This window comes from Capsicum annuum, chromosome 1 (genome assembly GCF_002878395.1).
Source record: "Capsicum annuum cultivar UCD-10X-F1 chromosome 1, UCD10Xv1.1, whole genome shotgun sequence".
Lineage (NCBI taxonomy): Eukaryota > Viridiplantae > Streptophyta > Magnoliopsida > Solanales > Solanaceae > Capsicum > Capsicum annuum.
In genome coordinates, this window is record NC_061111.1 from 156983024 (window position 1) to 156988405 (window position 5382).

At 32.9% G+C, this 5382-nt stretch overlaps 1 long non-coding RNA gene across 1 annotated transcript; it reads right to left on the minus strand.

The window, feature by feature from the left end:
- Positions 1 to 676: 676 nt before the first annotated feature.
- On the minus strand, positions 677 to 3060 carry LOC124888085. Its single transcript, XR_007046020.1, has 2 exons — positions 2830 to 3060; positions 677 to 961 (listed from the first exon to the last, which is right to left on the minus strand). It is a non-coding gene; the product is annotated as an uncharacterized LOC124888085 (long non-coding RNA).
- Between the last annotated feature and the right edge of the window lie 2322 nt (positions 3061 to 5382).

Sequence of the window (5382 nt, forward strand, 5' to 3'; positions counted from 1 at the left end):
GGTAAGTCAAATTATGATTTTTAGTTGAATTTTTCGTCTGGGTAACTACTATTATACTATTTTCCAATAATGGATAGAACCCAATCATGAATCCAACATAAGATCCATCTGTTTAAAAAAATAAATCATCTGTTGCGACAGAGATGAGACATCTATTTCAATGGAAGACTGATATATTGGATTCATGTTTATGGTTCTATAGGCCATAACATGAATCGAATAGATGATTTATCTGTTTAAACAGACACTACAAGAAAGAAGACATTTCCCAACAAAAAATTTATTGCCATATATTGATTGATGTTGCGAAAACTAATTTTGGCAACGACAAAATAGTTATTGCATGTCGTTACAATAACAGCCGGTGCGAAAAAATTTTGCAACAATAAAAAATATTTGATGCTAAAAGTCAACTTAAGGCAACAAAAAGAATAGTTGTCGTAAATATGATTTTGTTGGTAGAAGGCCATGAAGTTGTGGCTTATGAAACATTTACCAACAAAAATTATTGTTGCAAAATTATTTTTTTCCAACAACATTAATTGTTGCAGAAAATTTAATTAGGATTCTATTTTCAAGGCTTTTACTAACAATTTTTGTTGTGCCTGGAATTACCTTTTACTAACAAATATTGCATTAAGCTTATATGACACGTATTTAACACACACAATTCATATTCTTTGAAAACATCTCAGTTATAATATATAAATTAATAAATCATATACATTTACAAACGTCAATACATGATTTGATGCACTGATAATTTACCCATTTTCAAAAATTAAATACTCCTAAAAAGTATGGGTTTACTTAAGAGCATGTAACAAAAAAATCTCATATATGTATCAGTATGACCATGAATTCTAATCTAATAGTAGCCCCCAAAAAATCAACTTCCAATAGCTTGTGGTGTGAACAAACGATATTGGCACGATTGTTGGTTTACTCATGCTCTTAGTTCCTACAAAAAGAAGATAAATATAATTACATTTTGATAAAAATAAGCAAGAAAATTGATGAGTATATACCGATTTAAAAAGAAAAAATTGAGCACCATTGAATGATGTAAAACGATTTCTATCGTCAAGCAAAAGCTAAGTAGTCTTCGAATACGACTCTGCACCAAACTGTTTACCAACGTCACTAGAAATCCCATAGAGATTGAAAACATACTACCAAGCAAAATCTCATTAAGTTTTAACCACAATCATAGACCTATAAAGTCTAGAACTATGAAATCACAATTAAAAATATATATAAGAGAATCAGAGAATAACTGGTAAGGGACGAATAATAGCATCAGAAAACAAGAACAACTCAGGATCTATTTAAAACAAAAAGGAACGAGCCTTGCTTTAACTGGTCTTTTCACACAAAGATGCCAACCTCAAGATTGACAAATCTGTTCCCAAATTCATATAGCAATATGAAATTAGCATATAAGTAATTTACCGTCATAACTTAATCAGAAGAAAATGTTCTGAAATTAAAGAATGAAATATGATATTGAAACAACAAAAATATGAAAACTATTATATAGAAGACAAGGAGCTTGATCTAAAATAAAGAACGCAACACCAAAAAGAAAATCAGTTAGTTCCCAGTTTCAACATTTTCTTTTTATGATTTCAAGTAAGAACTTTAGGATTGATGTCAACAACAAATGGGAACAAGAAAGATCAGTTAAAGTGTACGCAACTTTAACCCTACCATATAAGAGTAGAGTATAAGAGTAGAGAGATTGTTTTCGATATACCCTCTGCTTAACTAAATCATAATATTAAACAAGTAGGAAAATAAAATATAGTAAAAAATACTAGTAGAAATGTCCCCAAAGAATATGACTACAAAATGCTTCAAATAAGATCATACATATATGTTAGTCATTGGTTTACTTTCAATCAAATTAAATAGCACATGTTTTTTTCAACTTTGGCTTCCTCTAATATTATTGGTCTAATCTTTTGAACCATTACACTTGACTTACAGAAACCATCAAGCTAATAATTCCATATTGGAGCTGTACAAGAAATTTCATTTCATACGTTGATTGGTGCACGAACTGCAAAGAACTTTATATCAACTTTGGACTCTCTGTTTCAGACACGGTGTAGCTTTCATCAAATTTCTCTAATTCTAGTTAACACCAGAGCCGGGGTCTATTGAAAACAACCTCTGTATCTCATATCAGTCATATGGACTATGTACACTTAACGGGTATGTTGGTTGTTGTTGTTTCAGTAAACACCAGAACAGAAAGGAATACATAGCTAAGAACCACCCCTATGAGAATATCTAATTTCATATTCTCTAATTCGGGTAATACACTGTTTATACTGTTGTTGTTGTTAATTTGGGTAAAAACCATGACATATAAGGATACTTAACTAAGAACCACCCCTCCAAAAAAATCTAATATCCTTAAGATGTCAAGTAACCCAATTGTTTAATAAGCCCATCACCTAATTATTTCAACACAAAACTTCAACGCAAGCATTTTTAACCTGAACTGATACAAAACTAATTCACACCACAAAGAATAACAAATCAACATTACAAAGTATCAAATACATACGTCTTCTAGTCCCTAGGGTTTGAGTTCTGCCACTATATTTGTCATATCAAGGGACCTTCTAGGTGAAATAAAAATCATACTAAATTCTTAAAATTAATGTTTCCGAAACCATATTCAAATACCCATAACACCCCAAAAAAAATCATGCCATCTTTTATTTCAGAAGTTTAGCGCTTGTATTAAATAAAGTAAATAAATATAGCAGAGAAAACACTAGACTCTATGTAGAAATGAAATTAGAAGCAAGAACTTACCAGATTTTAGGAAGAACACAACAGATGTAGCCAAAGTAATGAATGCCCTAAAAGAAAGAGTTCAGTTCAGCGGAATAATGAAAAACAGAAAACCTAACCTAGATGTAATTGAAATTAAAAGGGCGCTAACATTTGGGGAAAATAAATTGAAAATAGAGATGCTTTGGAGCGTTTGGTTTTAGCGGAAAATTATTTTTAAAAAAAAAACTTTAGGCCACAACCCACATAAATTGTTGAGAAAATTAAGTCTATTAGCAATAATAAAAATTTACTGTTGCCAATTTTTTAATCCTAAAATATGCCCATAAAAATTTAAATTAGTTAGTAACAAGAAAAAAATTGTGATTAAAAGTTCCATGATTTAGCAATAATTTAATTTGTTGTTGCAATTTATTACATTTAGCCAACACTATTACGGTTTTTGCAAGTTTATATATATTTAAAATTTATTATATTAACGACAGGATATGACAACAAAATTTAAATGTTTACCAACAAGAATAAATTAGTGGGTAAAAGTTTTATGATATCGCAACAACTAAATAAAGTTGTTGCCATTTGTTGATATTTAGCAAGAATTTCATTATCGTTGCTAAAACTTTGTTGCGAATTCTATACTTTCTTGTAGTGATTAGTTATCTTGTACAATGTGATAAATATCTGTTGCAATAGATTATTAACCTATTGCAACAGAACCTGAACTTGATTCCAACAGACGTGTTGTCTGTTGGAACAGGATAAATATCTGTTGCAACAGATTATTAACCTGTTGCAACAGAACCCGAACTCGATTCCAACAGATGATAAATATCTGTTGCAACATATTAGTAACCTGTTGCGATAGAACCTGACCTCGATTTCAATAAATCATAGTCTGTTGCAATAGGTAAGTCATCTGTCGCAACAGGTTAATTATCTGTTAGAATATGTCACTCGTCTGTTGGAATCAGCTTCAAAGGTGCCTCAGTACTATAACATCAATCCCAACAGATATATAGTCTATTGCAACATATGATTCACCTATTACAACAAATACTCGTCTATTAAAATCACCTTCAGGAGCGTAACATGAATCTCAACAGGTAAGTAATCTGTTGCTACTAATTACACATATGTTGGGATTCATTTACGGCACTATAAAATAACTATTAACTTTTTTTAACAAATGACTTTATTTAGGTACCACTAATGGAGGGGTCAATAAAATAGGGGTGGCTTGTCATGGTCAATGGATCGAGAAGAGCAATCGATATGTATGGCGTTAGAACGGGGGTGAAATGCTAGAGACGATAGCTATAACAGTCCAAAGTGATGTTTTGTATGATGATTTTGTGAACTTAATCATTAGTTATTATGGACTGAATTGTCAATCGGAAGAACTCATCATCAACTACATGCAGAGCTCCTTTGAAAATTAGAGGGTACTGTCTTTCAAGATAACCGATCAGGTTTGGTTACGTGCTTATCTTAGTGATTCATCCAGGCCAGTGTTAAGGGTGTATGTGGTTGAAAAGACGAGAAAGAATGAGAACTAGAACGTAGAGGAAGAACAACAACAAGACATCTTTGATGATAGGTTGGATGTTCTAGACATGAATAGTCCAGATGATTATCAAACACCTACACCCGTTGATGCGACCAATGTGATATGCAGTTCTTCTCAATCGACACAGTCTAGAAATCTTCAAGACGATGGGACCGGCTTTTTTATTGGAATGTCATTCAAGGACAAGAATGAACTATCTACCACTTTGTTTATTTCTTGCTTGAAAAAAGATTTCAAAATTAAAAAAGGTGATTAATTCGAGCAATGTCTTTTGCTTCAAATATGTTAATTTGAACTGCAAGTAGTGGTTGAAAGCGGTGAAGTACATCAGTTCTGACAGATTCGTCATTCATAAACATGAAAAACATCACACATATGGTTCAGAGCACATCTCAGGCCAAAATTCTCATGCCACGGTAAAGGTCCTTGGTGAATATTTCAGTAGTAGTTTTCCCGATGGCAAAGGCCCTTCAATAATGGTTATGGCCAATCAAGTCCTTACGGAATTGAGTTCCTGGTCAGTTATTGAAAGATATATACGGCCATGGGGATTATCAAGGACTTGGTTAGGGGAACACTCGAGCATGGGTATGCAGTCCTGGATGCCTACCATTACATGATTGAGTCCACAAATCCCGAAAGTAAGACGACATTGCATCTTGATGAAAACGGAAGGTTCAAGTACTTTTTTATATCCTATGGTGCTTGGATTCAAGGTTTTCGACATTTGAGAAAAGGCATAGCCGTCAACGGTACCTTCTTGAGGAGCAGATATAATGGAGTTCTGCTAGCGACAGTGGCGCAGGATGCGGAGAATCACATCTTTTCTGTCATTTTTTGTGTAGCGGACAAGGAATGTGATGTCTCTTATGGAGTTTTTTTGAACAACTGCGAAGCTGCGTCGAAGATACCGAAGAGTTGTGTTTTGTATCGGATAGGCATCCAAGTATTCAAAAGATGGGTTCACATTTCTTTACTTCAGCTTACTTTGGTTGTTGTATCAGGCA